At 35.7% G+C, this 20,905-nt stretch overlaps 1 protein-coding gene and 1 long non-coding RNA gene across 2 annotated transcripts in view; one reads left to right on the forward strand and one right to left on the reverse strand.

Moving 5' to 3' along the window:
• Positions 1 to 20,905, reverse strand: part of rpl35 (ribosomal protein L35) — a 518,047-nt gene that overhangs the window by 175,000 nt on the left and 322,142 nt on the right. The window lies entirely within an intron of this gene.
• LOC127503782 (uncharacterized) lies at positions 5,205 to 8,924 on the forward strand. Its single transcript, XR_007927199.1, has 3 exons — positions 5,205 to 5,377; positions 6,024 to 6,191; positions 6,343 to 8,924. It is a non-coding gene; the product is annotated as an uncharacterized LOC127503782 (long non-coding RNA).

Consider the following 20,905-nt stretch of genomic DNA (forward strand, 5'->3'; position numbering starts at 1 on the left):
GTTTTTTGGACTACTCTTTGCCTTTTCTCTCTTGAACCTGTTTGCTGGTGTTTGACCTCCTGCTTGTGTGACTACGCTCTTTTAATAAAGCTTGCACTTGGATCTACCATCCTGTCGTTTCGATCTCAAACATTACAGAAATAAACAGACTGATCCTGATACTAATGCTTTTTAAGTGATAGCTAATATTTATGATTGAATATTCATGCTATTTTAGAAACAACAGAGCCTTAAACTCCAGTCTCTGATGGGGGTTCAGTCATCGTCCTGAGGAACTTTCTTCAATCTTCAATCTGCTATTACACATTATTGTTACGTCTTAATCACTTTCTGATCATTTGTTACTGAATCCATGATATCAAATACTTTCAGTGGTGTCATCCTATTTATGATGATTTGAATACAAATTTAGTCAAAGAATGTACACACAATTCCTAATTTACCTGTATTTATCCTAAAAATCTGTTTGTGTTTATATCTAAATGTCTTATTTAGACCCTCCAGTTAGTCACAATTATCACAATATAAATGTTATTCCAGAACATCTTTCTTATGTTGTTTTACTGACATGTTGATGCTGTTGATGTTTATATGAACTGTTTTATGTACAATCATATTTTTGTGACATTTTAAATCTTTTTTTTAATGTTACATTTTACTTTTTCTTTTTAACAACTGATTCTTTTTGCTGTGCCTAATTTTCCCAAAAAGTTATATCAGTGTTACTTTATTATGGAGGGATTGGCTGAAATAAAAGCTTTATTCAGTCATTTGATAAACATGTAAATTCTCAGTCAGTGCAAAGGAGATTCCAATGACTTCTTAAGGAAAAAAAACAACAACAACAAAACAACAACAACCAAAAAAAAAAAAAAAAACAATATTACTGAGCTACACTAGCATTGTTTGGTCAAACACAAAACATCCTCATACATTTACCTTTTACAGTCAAATAACAAAACATGCACACACTCAACGAATGTTCTGTTTTCTTTGTTGTTCTTCAGTCAAACTGTTTTCTCTTTCCTGTATAATGTCTGTTTGTTATTATTATTGTTAAATTGCATAGAATAAGCATGTATGGCACAAATGAGTGACTGTAAAGAAATTTCTGTAATTTCCATTCTGGTTTAAATTTAATTTCTAACAGCTTGGTTGTCATTATTGCATTTAGAACTAAATGCTGATTTTTAATATTAGAATATGCAAAATTATATATGATTTATTTTGAGTGTCTTTATATACCTGTATACACCCTCTATATCTATTTATTTAAACATCTAAATGGCTGTTCTGGACCGTCCACCATAAGCTACTTATCTTTCAACCAATATTTTCACAATATATATTTTTCTAGTCTTTCTAGTCAATCAGGTCAAACTCTCAGTTCGGATTGTTTCTCTGAAACAGACAAATAGTTTAACAAGGCTAAAGTAAATCAGCATATCAGTAATTATGTAAAGAATCAGACACTTGAAAAGCACGTTATGCACCAGTTTTCTCTCTCCTTTTAAAGGTGCAATATGTAATATTTTTGCAGTAAAATATCCAAAAACCACTAGGCCACTGTTATATATTTTGTTCACTTGAGTACTTACAATATCCCAAATGTTTCCAATTATTTGTAAATCGTGATAAAATTGCAATTTTAACCAAGGCTCCGGGACGTGTGAGGAGTCGCCTGTCAATTGCGTCATACCCGCGTTACCCTCGGTTTCCGGTTTTATTTTGTAGAAACCATGGAAACACCAAAGACGCTTTAATATATTACATGTTTTAAAAGACAAGGGAACAACTGTTTTGATATATTTATAGACAGAAAACGAATTGTTATATAGCTTAACACTAGTCTTTTTTTTGATTTACCATGCTTTACCGTGCCTCAGAGAAAAACACTATTTTGTGAAGTAGCTAACATAGCATAATCAGACGCAGCTTTATTTTTATTAACAGTAATACAGAATTTTCTCTATCATACAATACGTTTGGAGGGCTTGGTGCTGACGCGACTGTCATAGTGACAACAGCCAATCACATTACTTTCCGGTGTTGCATGAATCCAATTGGCTAGCGTCTGCTATAGGGTATTTGCATAAGGCGATCTGATTGGCTAATGTTTGCATTGGTGCTTGAAAATTTGAGAAATTTTTAACTTCTGCCACGAGCAACACGAGTGAAGCGACCCACAGTTTAGTTCGGCAACGCATGACGTCACCCGCGTCACCCATTCAAAGTAAATGAGAAGCATCTCGCTCAAAAATGACCAAAGAGTTTCAATATTTTTCCTATTTAAAACTTGACTCTTCTGTAGTTACATCGTGTACTAAGACCGACGGAAAATGAAAAGTTGCAATTTTCTAGGCCGATATGGCTAGGAACGATACTCTCATTCTGGCGTAATAATCAAGGAACTTTGCTGCCGTACCATGGCTGAAGCAGGCGCAATGATATTACGGTCGTTTTTGATGCTAACGGTCTAATCAGATTCAATGAACTATGCTAAGCTATGCTAAAAGTGGTACCACCAGACCCGGAGATCGGCTGAATGGATTCGAAAACGGTAAAACTCAACTGATTAACTCTAGGGGAGTTGGAAAATTAGCCTATTTTCAAAAAAAGTGGAGTGTTCCTTTAACCTTCAATATTAATGTAGTACCAACTGATTCCCATTATACAGCATTAGTTGAGAGATTTTTTTTCTTGAGAAAATTTGCCATGTACTGTAGCCTACCTGATATACAGTTTATCCAAAATAACTGATTGACTCAGATTGCTAGCTTGTGAATTTAAATGCATAACTATGACAGACTGGCAGGAAATGGTGCAAAACAGAGTCCAAACAGGCTGATATTGTGTCACAGAGTCCAAACAGGCTGATATTGTGTCACAATATCAGCCTGTTTGGACTCTGTTTTGCACCATTTCCTGCCAATCATAGTTAAGCATTTAAATTCACAAGCCTCATCTTTCCATTGTTAATAATAGTTGCAACTTGCACTCTATGTGCATTGAAAATTGCCAGCTGATAAAACCTGTGCTCCAGGGACCATATTCATATAACATCTCAGGCTATCTTAAGTGGCTGAGTTAGATGGTGATTGACACTAAATAGTAGAAAATCAGTCCAGTCTCTTCAGCTGTAAATGTTATTGGCTGTTTAAGTCTTGTGTTGATTATAATAAATTGACATGTTGATAAAACACACATAAGCAGTCTTTCAGAATGCTCTGAATTACATGTAGCCTAGATCAGATGCATACTATATGTATTAGTGAGTGTGGCGGTGCTTATGGGATGTCGCTCTGGGAGGGGTGAGTATGAGGCTGGGTGTGAAAACACGCTCGCTGGGGCCCCCTCCCAGAGATTTGCTTAGTGCCCCCAATAACCTAAACACGCCCCTGGAGAGAGTTTGCGTTTTGAGCCACCGTTCAGTTTGTATTTCACAGCAGCATGATGAGAAGCGGCCTGGGCTGATCCGAAACAATCACAGAATACGTACGAGAGAGGTGATGCCTTGTTTTAAATGTATTTTTTAATTAATATAATTTATCTTTTTTAATGTAACGTATTAGTAATTAAATTAATGAATTATATTAACATATTTAAATTAATTTTAAGTTGTCTCGCGGCCCCCCTGGAGGATCACTGAGGACCCCTAGTGGGCCGTGGCCCACAGGTTGAAAACCACTGCAATAGTCTTACACACAAAACATGGAAACATGAAATGTTCTGTTGTCTTTTTTTTTTTTTTTAGTTATTGTTGTCTATTTATATTGTATCACTGAATGTGTAATTTCTGACCTGCATGGTGCTCAACTCTTTAGGGTAAAATAAATGTTATATTATTGTTGAATTTAATTGTATTAATCATATATGCATTGTTATTGATATACAGTCAAACCAAAAATGATTCAGACATTTTTTATATTTTTGATATATTATTACTAGTGGGTGCAGGACACTATAGTTCATTTCTGTAAGTGAGGATTGCAAAATAAAATAAACTGACATATTATACCCAAAAATTATTCATACAGTGGACTACCAGTAAAATTGATAAAAAATTTGGGACCAAAAATTATTCAGACACTTTGACCTGATCATGTTTTGCTTAAGTGTTATCTGACATAATTAAGATTAATTTTTTCTGACACAGTTTAACTCTGAGATCTTGTCATATTTTATTACCATTTTTTTAAACTATAGTGAATAAACTGTATTAATGAATGAAATGTTCAAGGTGTCTGAATAACAAAAATATTATACCTGTGGAAAAGTGCATGTGGTTTCTATTACATTTACTCTTATTTGTATCTTACCCACCATCAAATTAATTTTAGATGTATACTCTTGAAGAGAAAAAAAATGGTGACAGAATAAAATATTTCTAATGTTTTCTGATCAGATATCGAAAGAAGAAACAGTAATAATGTCAAATTCTGTAGATTTTTTATATATTTTTTTTAATTATTATTTTTCTCTGAACTTTCCTTCCTTTTTTTCTTCTGAAAATTCAGTAATGCTGAACTCACTGAAATGCATGAGATCACATTGCATTTGTAGGAAACTTGTGGTTGGACCTGGGCAGCTAAGTTTAGGCTTACAAGGCTTTTGGGAAATGCTACCCTGGACAGCAACAACAGCTCACACATGAAAACTATAGAGAACTTCACTGGTGTGACAACAGGCCTATAGGTGAGCTGGGTGAAATCAGGGTGAAATATAAAGATCTTTGATACCCAACTGGAATTTGACCCAGTCTTATTGGGAATACCAAGCAGATATATTAAAACATCTGCTAATAGAAAAATTGTCAGTAAAAAAAACTTTATCATGCTGAACTGGAACAGTGAATTAAAGTTTTTTTTTTTTTTTAATAGATTCCAGAAAGTCTTACTTATGTAGTATACATTTGAAAACAGAACAATTCGATAAGATTTGGACCCCCTATCTGGATTATTTTAGAACTTCATTTTTGGTCCTATTAGCATAAGCAGTACTGTAGTCTTATAATTTGGCCTATTTTCATTATTAGCCATGTCTCTAAATAAAACAACATAAGCAGTAAACAAAATAAGTCTATTAGATCATTCAGGTTGAGCTATATAGATTTTGTCTGCATTTGTTTATTTATTTACTTAACCAACAGGCAGTCACCCAAACTTATGGTCACTGTTTTTTTTTTTTTTTTTTTTTTTTTTTACATCACACCAGTTTGTGAGTCACGTGTGATCACAAATTGGCAAGTTCGACATTAGACATTCCGCGTCAGAGTCTCTTAGTTTAAGAAGTAAAATGGCTTTTGCTACATGGAAATATTTAAAGGTTGTGAAATATTTCAGAGATACAACGTATCTGCGAAAGTGTTTCACGGACGGTGAGTATGTTTTATTGAATTGAGATCAAGTTGTTGGCGACTTTTTTACTATTTATGTCGTAGGCTAGAATTGGCTTTAGATGATAGGAATTCTAATCTTGGTCCTTGAAAAAGTTGAGAATACAAGATTTCTCACACTCATTAATGTATGCTAAATCAAGCACTCTGGGATTTATTTTATTTTATTTTTGTGTGTGTGTGTGTGTGTTGTAAAAACGGTTTTACTTTCAGTTTAACGAAGGAATAATGATTGCAGCAGAAGTAGCCTAGCCTATTTATCATTAAACTTATGAGCTCATACTAGATCTCTCTTCTTCACAGGCCTACAAATTAAAGTTAAAATCGTCAAAAAGCGTTAAAAATGAGTTTAGAACCCGACTGAGATCATGTGGTTATAGCATAAACATAAGACATAGGCTATTCAAAAGATTTTACTGGAGTGGGGTGACTGTAGATTGCTCATGCTGTTTTATTTAATTTATTTTATAACAATAAGTAGGATAAATGGAATAACTGCTATAGATGGCGATTTTTAAATGCTTTTCTACACACTGTAAATTTTGGCCATCTGGTCAAAAGGATGAACATACACAATATACAAATGTTGCCAAAATGATACATTTGATGAAATTTGTGTTTAAAACAGAAAAATATGAAGTGGAAATTGTGAGACAAGGTGGGAAGAAAATAATGCCCAGCAAACTACAGTTTGATCATCAGAACAAGGAAGTTAAGAACAAACAGGAAGAGTCAAGAGAAGCAACCACACTGAAACTCGATAGATGGGACAGCATGCAGTATCTGACCCCAAATTGTAAGTGTTTTATTATACATTAACTGTCGCTGATGAACACATGACAAAGTCTTATTTTCCATTTTTTTATTATTTTATTACCACTTTAATAATGAAGTTGATAACGTATGAACTGTATTTGAAGATAACCTATTTTTTATTTTATCTTCAGTCTTTCATGATTGAGCTGCAAAGTCTCGTTCTGATGGGTCCAGGATGAGGCAAGTTTGTTTCTAGCGGCTGTGAGGATATGAATTGATCATAATATTTGAGAATGTATTTTAGCGCAGACTATATTTGTTAGTACATAATAGTGCTGCTTTATAAAACAACAGAACCTTAAACTACAGTATGTGACTGGGGTTCAGCAAAGTCCCTTTCAAGGCCTCTGGGCAGCTATTTCAGGCATATTTGGTCCGGACCAAAGCAAGTGAACTAGCGGTATTTCCTGGTGTGAATACACCCTAAGACAAAGTATGTGTATGTACTTAAATGAGGAATCCTGGGTGAGACTTACTCTGTTATATTTAGCATTGCATTTTCTCCCATGCATATGTAATATGAGTGCACCATCTTTGTATATCTAAAGTCTTTGAGTTCGATCACGATCTTAAACTTTTTTTTACTCTGTTAATTATTGTTTCCTTTATGGCTGCATTTGGAGCTGTGCGTTTTTTTTTTTTTTTTTTTTTTTTTTTTAAATTTCACAAAGCATGCACACACACTGACCTTTTTATTTTTTTTTTATTGTTATCTGTTGTCTGTATTGTTTTTATTATCTGTTATTATATTTTATTTGTCTGTTGAGTATGGTCACCGCATTCAGAATGAGCATCATTTTTCTTTCTTTTTATCTCACTGTATTTCTTTGCATTTACAGCACTTTATCACCTGTAGTTTTAACACTTGCATCTTCTATGCCAGCTCACAGAGAAGAATAAGGGCAGGATCCAAGTGCAGAAGAACTTTATTGAAATAAAAACAAAAATAAACTAAAGAGCAGAACTAAAAAACAACATAATAACCTCCCACAAATGAACAGACCTGAGCAAGAACACAGAAAACACTGGGGTTTAAATACACAAGGGCTAACAATATAACAAGACACACCTGGGAACAATCAAGATTAATGATCAGGGGGAACCAATCAACAAAATGACTACGAAACCTTGGGTGTGTCTCAGTCAGCTCCCTAGTTCAGTAGTCAGGGCACTGACCAGGGAGTCGGCCATTTTAAGGGCTGTCTCAATCGCAGAATCGCTCCCTAAAAAGTCCCACAATGCACCGTGAAAACCAGGGAGCATCGATGCTCACTATGCTCCCTTAACGGAAGTTCTGAAGCGCGAAACTTGATTCACGTGAGCCAACTCACTATACATAGCGATGCACGATAGATGATTTTAAAAATACAAACCATTATTTTATTACATTTCAGCATAAACATACATCGCTAGACAGGTAATGAACATAATCTAGCTAACATTTATAATTTATTTACGGCTGAAATGTTGCACGTATATGTACCAAGCAAATAATTTATCATAATGTACTTTAAATAACATTACAAGTAATGCCAGAAAATATCAGCTCTGCTGTTGTTCATAAATACCAGTAGTGATGTCGTACAATGAGGATGTTGTCACGTCGCCGGAAATAGAGTCATAAGTGTCCCAATGTGTAGTGGACCAGCATCCTTTACTGTCCTTACCAGTGCCGAATTCGTGTAGCCTACACGATATACTGATTCATGAGCTCGGGAGCTGATTGAGACACACCCCTAGTGAAGAACATAAAAGAACACACAGGATTAAGGGAACACAGGCGTTATCATGACAGCATATAGTCCTGAGCTGTTAAGTATCTAAACATTTTTTTTGATCCTCCACTTTAACTTACTTATTCAGCTGTCGCTACTGTAACATTTCTAGACGTTTTTATTTATCAGTGTTAGTCTTTCTATGAGATGTTCAAATCAAGTTCTCAGTTCACATCGTTTCTTTCTTGTTTTCAGATTGATTATTGTTCTCTTAAAAAATAACAAGTAGCCTACTTGTTTAACATGTAGCCTAATTGTGTAAAGAAATGAATAGAATATCAGTAGGCCTGATTATGTAAAGAATCAGACACTTGAAAAGTACATGTTGCCAGTTGCCAGTATGTGTCAGTGCCAATGATTTTCTTAAAAATTTCTGAAGAGTCTCTCTTCTTCCACCTGTTGATCTTTGGGTTTATGCAAGTTGTTTGATGTACAATCAAAACATTTTACATAATAAATGACAATTGACATCACCATTGATTGACACTTGAAAAATAAAGGAACTCAAATGTGTGTATGTGTGGCTTTAAGAGAGGCAACATACAATTATGTTGCTGTTTCATATTCCTTTAGCTCTTTCTCTCCCACTGTCATTAATAAAATCTCTGTAAACTTAGAAACTTAAATTTGACATTGTCTTGACAAATCGTTCATATATATATTTTTTATCTATAAACAATAAACGTAAGATAAAATTAGCAGTATAGGGTCAACAGCTTTAAAAATCAACATATAGTGAGACGGTTTGATATAGGCTACATTATAGTTTGTGTATTTTTGGAACACTCATATATAAACTGTATTATTCTGTGGTCATTGTCTCTGTGTTTTACTGTTATTTAAAGCAGGACATTAATTTCCAATGTCAATAACCTACTCAAGTCAAGTGTTCAAAAACTTGGTTTCTTGATTGAATAAAGAAACTGAACCAAAACTCAGCATGCTTATAAGTTTCCTGATTCATGGTCATTTTGTCACGTTGGTTATCAATGAAGAAATGTGTTATCTTTATCATTTAGCATTTTAAAAAGTATTGCGGCATTTAAAAAGTATTGATTAACCCTAATTTTAGTAGTTTAGTAGTAAAATTCAGGTTTATCTACTCAAACCTTCTGCAGCTGCCATAATATAAGCAGGCTTGTGAATGAGGCATAAAATGTAAAAACAGAAACAAAATCTTTTCAAAATAATAGCTAAAGTGAAAAAGAAAGTCTTAAGGTCATTTGTTGTCTAAATGGCACCATCTAGAGATGAAAAGAAGACGCTGCCAAACATTTGCATACTATAATACTAAAAACTGTACTGCAATATATTATATATATATATATATATATATACACAGTTGCAAGAAAAAGTATGTGAACCACTTGCAGAATCTGAAAATGTGCAAAATTTTAACAAAATAAGAGAGATCATACAAAATGCATGTTATTTTTTATTTAGTACTGTCCTGATTAAGATATTTTACATAAAAGATGTTTACATATAATCCACAAGGCAAAAAAAGCTGAATTTATTAAAATGACCCCATTCAAAAGTTTGTGAACCACTGATTCTTACTTCTGTGTGGTTACCTGGATGATCTACGACTGTTTTTTGTTTTGTTTTGTGATGGTTGTTCATGAGTCCCTTGTTTGTTCTGAGCAGTTAAACTGAGCTCTGTTCTTCAGAAAAATCCTCCAGGTCCTGTAGATTCTTCAGTTTTCCAGCATCTTTTGCATATTTGAACCCTTTCCAGCAGTGACTGAATGACTTTGAGATCCGTCTTTTCACACTGAGGACAATAGAGGGACTCAAACACAACTATTAAAAAAGGTTCTAATATTCACTGATGCTTCAGAAGGAAACACGATGCATTAAGAGTCGGGGGGTGAAAACTTTTGAATGAAGGATGAAGAGGCCCAAATTTTTCTTATTTCACTTGAATATCATTTTTTTTTTAAATTTAGTACTGCCCTTTGGAAGCAACAGAAAATACTTGCATGTTTCCCGGAAGACAAATTAAATACAATTTACCTTGATCTTCAAATTCTAAATGTTTTCACCCCCCATCTATTAATGCATCATGTTTTTTTCTGGAGCATCAGTGAATGTTTGAACCTTTTTTAATAGTTGTGTTTGAGTCCCTCAGTTGTCCTCAGTGTGAAAAGACGGATCTCAAAATCATTCAGTCACTGCTGTAAAGGGTTCAAATATGGAAAAGATGCTGGAAAACTGAAGAATCTGCAGGACCTGGAGATTTTTTCTGAAGAACAGAGCTCCGTTTAACTGCTCAGAACAAACAAGGGACTCATGAACAACCATCACAAAACAAACAAACAGTCGTAGATCATCCAGGTAACCACACACAGTATTAAGAATCAGTGGTTCACAAACTTTTGAACTGGGTCATTTTAATAAATTCAGCTTTTTTTTTTGTCTTGTGGATTATATGTAAACATCTTTTATGTAAAATATCTTACTCAGGACAGTACTAAATAAAAAAAAACATGCATTTTGTATTATCTCCCTTATTTTGTTAAAATTATTAACATTTTCACAGATTCTGCAAGTGGTTCACATACTTTTTCTTGCAACTGTATATATATATTTGTTTATGTTAATTTTTATGTTAATGTTATTTTATTTATAATTCATGGTTACACATTAAACCTAAATTCAGAACTTAATTTAAAATCTGGAGCCCTTTAACATCTGTGATCTCAGAGAAATGAACTGTCAGTACTCTGTCTTTTAAGTGTTTATATTTTGATTTTTAGTGTGGCATTTTTTTTGTACAGCACTTTGGTCAGTCTTGTGGATGTTTTTAAATGTGCTATAAATAAAAGAACATAAACTTGAATGAATTAAAAACAAATAACTAAGGAAAATGTAATGGTTTAGGGTTTAGTAAGCCGGTGTTTAGAAAGGTTTTGGAGGAAGTGAATCATTATCACTTAAATATGTGTTTTAATAAATTGGTTTGATATTAAAAACAATCATTAGACCGTGTTTGCGCCTTAAAGGGTTCTGACCACTAGATGGCGCTGCAAGTTTGGCTATCCTGCAAGCATCAACTGCAGCTGTCAGTGTTCACGTGCTCCTGCCAAAATTACATCTCATCATTGTTTATGAGTGTGCATTGCAGAGATGACGGCAAATCTCTTTTAATTCAGCAAATGTAAATCTTTTAAACATCTGTAAAAGTTTTGCTATAATGCAGAGTCGATCTCTGAAATAGACTGACACATCACACTAAATTATAAATTTACACTTTAAATGTATTACAATTTTTTTTTTTACAGTAAAAACTGTCCACAGTGTTTTAATTCCTTAATTAGCCTACAGTGAGACATTTATATCAAACCCCATGCTACATTATAATATTATTATATATTTATGCTAATATGTCAGGTAATCATAATCTCACAATATCTTGCAGTCATTGAAATCTCAACATTTTTTGAAATATTTATGAAATATTTATATATGTAGCTATAAAAACACTTTTCAGCACCCAAATGGAAACTTTGGACACCACTAGAAATAAAAACTAGTTAAACAACAGCTCTTATTGTTCTGAACAGGCTCGCCATCTGTCCAGCGACTGAATTATCATCACTTATCGATTTTTTCCCCGATCCTCTCGCATTCTACGGCGTGCGCGCTCCCGCCAGTGCAGCTGTCACCGGGGCAGCTAGGCGCGTGGCCGAGCTCTGCGTCTGTCTCTCTGAGAGAGCGCGCGTATGTGTGACTGTGTATTTGAACATGATGCTTCTGCGGTTCTGTGCCATTTTCAGGAAACGCGCGTGCAAAATCGCCGCTTTTTAGGCGCCCTTCTCATATCAGGAAGGAGAGAGAGAGAGAGAAAGAGAGAGAGGGGCAGTACCAGAAGCCTCAGGAGACACACACCCACCCCCCACGCAAACACACGCGCACGTTCATTCGCGCAGAAACCTAGGAGCGACAGACACGGACTCTGTGCTGCTGCTGCTGCTGTGGTTTGGAGTACAAACACGCACCCGAACGCACGAATCGTGGATTATTACGCGAAGAACGCGCGGACACCATGAGCTGGGGAACCGAGCTATGGGTGAGTTCACACCGCGCGCGACGGGGGTCGATTATCTCGGCCAAGGGCTCTGATAACGGGTTCACGGGCACTGTGCGTGAAGCGAAGCCGCTTTGGGAACAGTGCATATGCACAGGAACTGCATCTGTATACATCTTATATTGAGCGTGTCCTGTACATATAAACATAAAGAGAGTGCGCGTGTGCATACATATATAACGCACAACTCAATATATTTTGTGCTGTATATTTGCATGTTAACAGTTTCTGTATATGTTTTTATATGTATATATGTTTATATATATATATATATATATATATATATATATATATATATATATATATATATATATATATATGCATTGACAACCCCAATATATACCAATATATGCACTTTTTAGTGCAGTTTTTGTGCGTAGTTGTCATTGATGTGACATTGTTGCAGATGTTTAGATGGGTTATTTGTGTTCTTGTCTTGTTGGAAGTGAACCATCTTGGCCTCATGGCTGAGATTTTCTCTTCATCCTGCTGTTGCTTGTTATCACTAGTCTCTGTGCATCTCCACGGGCCAGTGCTGTCCATGTACCTCAGGGTATTTTTAGTCCATAGCGGTTGTGGTGCGGAAATGTCAGCCACACTACCTTGTGTGTTGTGAGGCAATGCAAATTTCGGCATAAAAGGCAGCTTCTGTAACAAAACACTTTGAGATGAGGTGTCATAGCATGTCAGAGAAGCTCAGAGTGACTTTGTGCAACTATAAGATGTCAAAACCGGACTAAAACTGGTGTAATTCAGCTTATGAACACTAGGACAACCTGACATCTTTTTCAATATTTTAATTACAAAGATTTTAAAGATATCTTAAAGGGATAGTTCACTCCAAAAATGAAAATTTTGTCATTTACTCACCCTCAAGTTGTTCCAAACCTGAATTTCTTTCTTCTGCTGAACACAAAAGAGGATATTTTGAAGAATATGGGTAACCAAACAGTTGATGGTCGCCACAAATATACTATCGAAGTCAATGGGGAAACTGTTTGGTTACGCATATTCTTCAAAATATCTTCTTTTGTGTTCAGCAGAAGAAAGAAATTCATACAGGTTTGGAACAACTTAAAGGTGAGTAAATGACAGAATTTTCATTTTTGGTGAACTGTCCCTTTAATGCAGGTCAGGCCGGAGAGACCCCTGATGCCGGGGCCCGATTGATCGCTAACTGAATCCTCACAGTCTTTGTTTGTATTGATCAGCTTTTATAGACTACATGACAGTGGCTCAGTGACCTGCACTGTAAGGTAATGTGATTATTATACACAGGGTTGTTGTGTATTTTACTGTTCTTCTATTCTTATCCACAGGATGAGAAACGGCTACATTGCAAGCCTAAAACTAGACTGAGATGAGTCTAGAGTTTGATGAAGCAATAAGACACTCAAGGCTGATTTTACCACAGATTAAGAGGGTGAAGTGTGGCTCATCCAATCAGATTTAGAGTCGGATTTATAATTCAGTGTTCATTTAGAGCCTGCCTTTGAACTTTGGTGCTTAGAACATGTTGCATACTGGAAATATAGCTGTGCATCTGACTAGTGCATGACTCACACACACACACACACACACACACACACACACACACACACACACACACACATATGAGCCAAGTAACTGAGGAGGCCAATATCATGCATCACAACCTTAAGCTGCCGTCTGCCATGATGAGGATGCCCACTGGCACCAAACCAACACACACAAACACGTAAACACAAACATAAGGCGCTTTCTCTTAATCTCACACGCAAACTCTACACTTTCTTTTAATAGGTCTCTTTTTTTGTATTTTCTCCATTCAGCAAACTAAAACTAGACCTTCAGCAAACATGTGATGACCCTTCCTAAAATTCAGCACAAATTTAAAACCAGTGACATCCTTTTTGCTCTACAGAGAGAAAGAAGAGACTAGCTGATAATACTTTTACAATTTCTGCTACATAGAGATAAGATAAAACTAGGAAGAGTAGTGTGCTATTTTATTCCAAATACTATCTCTTACTATCTCTGCAGTATATAGGAAGTATGCAGATGTTCAGTGTGCATGAGAAAATTACTAAAACTGAAATAAAAATCAATTAAAGTTTTATAGAAATATTTAAAAAAAATTACAAAAACTTAAACTAAAAAACTGAAAATTAAAAAAGCTAGTTTAGAAATACTAATAATAGTTTGCAAATAGTACTACAGTATCAGACACAACACCCAAATGACATATATACAACTTAGTATACTTTTGACCTTTCATTTCTAGTGTGTATGAATGGATAGTAACTTCAGCCGCAATTTTTTACAATCTTTATTGACTCATCATTTAGTGTGACCGATAAATGTTAGGATATTTTTCACAGTTTCTATTCCTTCTTTAAAAATATGTAATGTAGACCTTTTTAACAGTAAGTGTAATTACAAACTTATTTACAAAGAATTTAAACGTATTTTTGACTGGTGATTATCAGTGTTATTTTCTAGGAGATGTTGAAACCTCAGTAAGGCATACGACTTTTACCTGTTATATTGCACAGTACCTAGTTGCTCTAAAGGTTAAGGAGATTTATTACAAAATTATGTTTAGGATTTACCCTGTTAGTGATTTTATACAGAAAAGATTTAATTACAAGGTTCTTCTTTCCCTGAAACACTTGATGACCTATTCTTTTACTGTGAGGTTACTTCTAAATTTTGATTTGATATACATTGCTGGTTGTCAGTGAAAATAGAGACAATTCCTCCTATTGTTCTATAAGATGTCCTCTATTTTTAAAATCGCAACATCAGAGAAAATCCCTTTTCTCTGATGTTGCAAAGCTGGGTAAATATCATATTCATGCATGTAAATGGAAAAAATGCAAGCTCTCATTTAAAGGTGCCCTAGAATTTATATTTCACAAGATGTAATATAAGTCTAAGGTGTCCCGAGAATAGATACCATGTTTTAACTGCCTGTTTTGGGGTGGGATTAAAAATGCGCTGATTCTGTGCGTGTACACCTTTAAATGCTCGTGCTCCTCGCCCCCAAGCTTGCGACTCTATTAATCATTGCATAAATACTACAGAAGTTGTTCACACAGCAAATATAACTCTTAAAATGGATCTTTACAAACTGTTCGTGATGCAGCGTATCAGATCACGTAAGTATTTTGTGGATGTTTACATTCGATTCTGTATGAGTTTGATAGTGCTGCACGGCTAACGTGGCTAAGCTACACAATTGGAGAGATTTATAAAGAATGAAGATGCGTTTATGAATTATACAGACTGCAAGCGCTTACAAAATGAAAATAACGACATGGCTCTGGTCTCTGTGAATACAGTAAGAAACCAAGTTAACTTTAACCACATTTAACAGTACATTAGCAACATGCTAATGAAACATTTAGAAAGACAGTTTACAAATATCACTAAATATATCATGATTTAATGTATCATGAACAGTTATTATCGATCCATCTGCCATTTTCGCTATTGTCCTTGCATGCTTCACAATACCTGCAGAACGTCTGATGATTCGGCTGTGCAGCTCCAGACGTTAATACTGGCTTGCCTTGAACATGGGCTGGTATATGCAAAAGTTGGGGGTGTGCATATTAATGATCCCGATTGTTGCATCACAGTCGGTGTTATGTTGAGATTCGCCTGTTTTTCAATGGTGTTTTTCATGCACGAGATTTACATATGAAGGAGGAAACAATGGTGTTTGAGGCTCATGGTATGTCATTTCCATGTACAGAACTCTTATTATTCAACTATGCCAAGGTAAATTCAATTTTAAATTCTAGGGCACCTTTAATATATTTCTATGTGAGTTTGTGAAAATATTTCAGAGCTTCAAAGGTTTCCCTGTCTTGTGTTGTACAATCTGCAACAAACAAACAGACAAACAAAAAGTTAGAACATTTTATGCAAAATATCTGTACAACTGTTCAAAGTTGGTAACTTGACACTACTTACGTGCAACATGTGACAGCAATGTAGCATATTACGGATTAAAGTGGACCTATTATGCCCTTTTTCACAAGTCTCTGGTGTCCCCAGAATGTGTCTGTGAAGTTTCAGCTCAAAATACCCCACAGATCATTTATTATAGCTTGTCAAATTTGCCTCTATTTGGATGTGAGCAAAAACACACCGTTTTTGTGTGTGTCCCTTTAAATGCAAATGAGCTGCGGCTCCCGGACCGCTTTCCAGAAGAAGGCGGAGCTTTAACAGCTCGCACTTTGGTTTCTCAACAACAGCAAAGCTGGAGAATCTCACGCAGCCAAAATGACAGTTGTCAGTAACGGTGTTCAGCCTTACATTGTTTAGTCGGACACTGATGAGACTGTATAGCGGTCCGGCGTAAAATGACAGCATGGTAACAACACTTTACTACAACAACTCTTCCTCTTCTCTAAAGCAGCCCAACATGGCCTCACCCCCTTTGGTGCGTGTTCTCGGTGGCAGGGGTTTATGTAAATTTTGGGGTTTGTGATGTCACCAACCTGGGAAGAAGCTCGTTGTAGACTAACTAAAGTTAAATAGGTGAAATAATGATCAAGGACCCCTATTATTGCTTATTTTTGCAGAAAAAATAGTAAGCATTATGCAGTGCATAAATTATACACTAGTATTTCGTTCTGAGCACAGCCTGTATTCTTAACATGGAACCCGTATGACTGTTGTGTTATTGGATGCTCAGTGAAAGCCTGATAAAATCTCATAATGACTCTAAATTTTCCCTTTCCTGCTTGTATAAACACACGTGCACGGCTAATCAGTTGTTATCATTTTCAACAACTAGTTTCTCATTGTCTTTAATTTCCTTGTTTAAACAGGTGACAGGTCTCTTTTAACAGGTGAACTCTGTCTTTCTTCTGCATTTTCAATTTTCTCCTCATTTCCCACATTCTCCCATTCTGTTTCATTCTTTCCCCTCTTTTGTTTTTCTTCTTTGGGCTTCAGACAGTGTGAGTGACTCCCGCTGGCCTTCAGCTCCACAGGCTCGTTGTAGGAGAATCAGATCAAATGATTCATCCCTGCTGATCGTTTAATCTCAGTGATTCAGAGGTTCATCCCTGCTGATTCACTTGTGTTGACTCTGTGAATCAGCAGGGAGTTGAATAATACAGTAGAGCAGTAAAAAACAAGTGGCACAAAGACAGCGAGGAATGCTGGAACGCAATTGGCAGCCCGGTTACAAAAAGCTGGAACGCTATTGGCTGCTCTAAAGAGGAATGCTGGAATGTTATTAGACCTCTCTTGCTTATTACAGCTGCAAAATGGCAACCCATACCCTGTAATTTCACTTATTAGCTATTTGTGTATATGTGTGTGCTGCATGTCTAGTTTTTCTTACCCAATACACCACAACCACAGCAGCTTGACCAAACTAGTTCAGCAGTGACCCCAGACCCCACACCCCTCTCCATCCCGCAAAATTTATCAGCATTATTGTGCAGAGTCTCAGTTGCACTTGCATTAAACTCAAATGTAAAGCATCAAAACACATCACATCAGGTTACTAAAAGAATCAAACACAATTACTTGTCTTGTTACTAATTGTCATTGACATCAAACCATTGACAGCCCTAGTTTCCATTTATTTTAAGTTTTTGCAAGTATCACAGTATTGTTGATTTTGGGTAAACTATCCTTTAATGTGAATGTAAAAGACCTGCAAAGGTTTAAATATCAAAGTGCAGATAAATGGAGTTATTGTCTTCCAATTGAAAGAAACTTGTCTGAAATGAGCTAGCAATTCCAGCCATCATCCTGCATGAACTTACTTAGGTTTGTAGCACATTTGAATAATGCCAGCCTGTGGTCTTCATTGGCTGCCTGAGAACAACGCCTGCTTTGCCCCGCCCTCAAACACTGTAGTTATAGCTGCAGCCTGGAAGAGTTTGGTTCGCATTGTCGACATGTTTTGCGAAGACGCTGTTTTCTTCGATGCGAAAGCATATCCACCTTACGGGCTTCCACACCGGGTAGTTATAGGAACTAGCCACCAGGGCGGTCCCCCGAGAACTAAATTTTCCCTAGGGAATTTTTCCTGGTTGCTTTAGCGCCGCCAGTAGGAACTCTGAAGTGACGTAAGCAATAATGTCAACAACTGGAGGATGGAGGGCGCAGTGATCGGAGCTGTGTTTTTGTTATGTGTCATGGGTTTCGTGATAATAGAGATAGAATGTTAACGTAGGCCTATAAGTTAAGTTATGCGATTGAAAGAGCGTAAAAGTGGGCTAAGAGATGAAATTTCCTACGACAACTTGCAGTGTTTACATACTGTGTCATTGAGGCTGAGAAAAAACACAACGCCGCAGACAAAGGCGACAGATAAATGTCGTTGACGTTAGTTTTCTGTATGTTAGTTTGTTGAATAAGTATATATAAACTGTGTTTACATGACTAGTGTTTTGTATGGCATGCGTTTCGGCCAATCAGCGAACACTTACATCACTGGCAGTTCCTATTGTGCTGGATTAGACCCTACTCTGAGCTAATTTAGGCGTTCTTACTGTATAACTAAAGTCGTTCCCAGTTTTTGTGGTGCAAACATGCATAAAAGCAGGTTATTCCGCCAATAGTTATAGGAAATAAGAAAAAGTTGCTCTGGTGCGAAAGCCCCTTTTGATGCACCTCCAACGGATGATGACTCGAGCTCGAATTGATGCCGAAATACTGACGCCATCGTTACTGTTCAAATCGTGTACAAGTGCTGATGAAGATCCGGAGCTGAAATTCATATATGGTAATGGGCATTTTGTTTCCAACATGTGCTGTAAGCAGTCGACCAGTCAGAACCGACTGAGCCATCTGACCAATCAGAGAAGAGTAGATCAATCACAGCAGACCAATTGGAGCAGAGTAGGCCAATCACAACAGACTGGGCCATCTGACCAATTAGAGCAGAGTAGGCTTTCGGAAAGGAGAGGTTTAAGGAGACTGAATCTCCGAATTAACCATTTTCAGACTCTTTGAGAAAGGAGGTGATGCAATGTATATTATGATAAAATTAAAGTGTTTTTGACCTTGGATGCATGTAAACCTATTGTAGGAGACCTTTAAAATGGCATAATAGGGCATTTTAACAAAGGTTAATAAATGCTGTAAAAATAAAATTTTTCATTGTTAGTTCATGTTAATTAATGCATTAACAAATGAGACGTTATTGTAAAGTGTTTACTGTAAAATAGAAAAAATAAAAAATCAATTAAGAAAAAATAATTTTCAGGTACAGCATAAATTATGCACTGTACCTTTAAAACACTTCTCCCTCCTTTTACCCTTGAGTGTGTCGTCCTGCAGTGGCTCTATAATGAAGAAAGGTTCTACTGTATCTCCATCCTACTTTACAGTCCCTGCGGGTGTCGTGCATGTGTGTGTGTATATGGAGTGTAAGTCCTCAATCTCTTCAGTGTATGGAGAATGATTAGCGTGCGGTTAAATCCAGCGAGGGGGAAGGGCTCGTTGTGTGAGGAGAAACAGGAATGTTAAAAGGGGAAGATAGATAGGTTGGATGTGAAGACGCTGTGCGTGTGTTTCGTCTCTGTGGGGGGAATTAAAGCTACGGTGGAAGGTGAACGCCGGTGCAGTCGTGCTTTAGCAATGACGTCATAGCAAATAATCACACACAGTTCATTCTCAGTGTCAGAATGCTTACATTAGGGAGAATAAAAGGGCCGTTTTTATCTTTCTTTATGTGAAATGCTTGCAAAGATGGATTGCCATGTGGGAGTACACTTACTATAAGCCAAACTGATAAAATGTTTGAATGCCATTGCATTAGATAACAAAATAACAAACCATCACTTTTCTGATCCCTTTTTTTTATCAGTGACTTTGATGATATGCACTTGCTACCCTGAACTATTTCATGATTTCTTTCTGGTTAGTAGTCATGCTAGCGGAAGGAAGTGGCATGACAGGAAGTGATGTCATACATCCTCATGAGAGGCAGTGTTGCACTGAATTTATTAAAATCTGCCTCAGTTTCAGGTATTGTGAAGTTGTAAAAGGCCCTGAATGACTCACAGTCTATTTCAACAGAGGAGTGTTTAAATGTTGGACTCTTTGTAGGCTGTATTATAGGTTCAGCATTTCCTCTGTGAGCCACACTGCTAAAGAATGTTGTACTGAGGAACAATACACCTCTAACAACACATAATGACTGTTTTCGTCTCTCTCTGTAACAGTAAACATAAATCATGGGTAGTCCTTGTGGCACCAATTGATGACATCATCTCCGATACAGTGGCACTTTCTAATGACATCACCCGTTAGGAATGCTTGTCTGTTATTTACCATAAGTCTGTCTGTCTGTCCATCCGTCCATCCATCCATCCATCCATCCATCCATCCATGTCCAGTTATATCCATCTATTGTCTCTTAGACAATGCCACACTTTTTTACAACAAAAATATCAGGCATTAGTAAATGTAAATAAAGGACATAATAATAATAAATAAAAATAAAAAAATAAATAGATTAAAAATAATTAATAAATATAAAATAATGACTATGTAATGAGAAAATAAATAATAAATGAATAAAAAATAAATAAAAATGATTGAAAAATATAATACTAAATAAAAAACAAATGAATTAAAAATAAACCAAAAATAATGAATAAAATAATAAATAAATAAGAAATGAATACAAAATAATAATAAAAATAAATAAATAAATAGATTAAATAAATAATAAAAGATAAAAAATAAATAAATTTTTTTTAATCATTTTTATTTATTTTTTATTAATTTATTTTTTATCTTTTATTATTTATTTAATCTATTTAATCTATTTATTTATTTATTTATCTATTTATTTATAATAATGAA

This window comes from Ctenopharyngodon idella, chromosome 21, assembly GCF_019924925.1.
Source record: "Ctenopharyngodon idella isolate HZGC_01 chromosome 21, HZGC01, whole genome shotgun sequence".
NCBI lineage: Eukaryota > Metazoa > Chordata > Actinopteri > Cypriniformes > Xenocyprididae > Ctenopharyngodon > Ctenopharyngodon idella.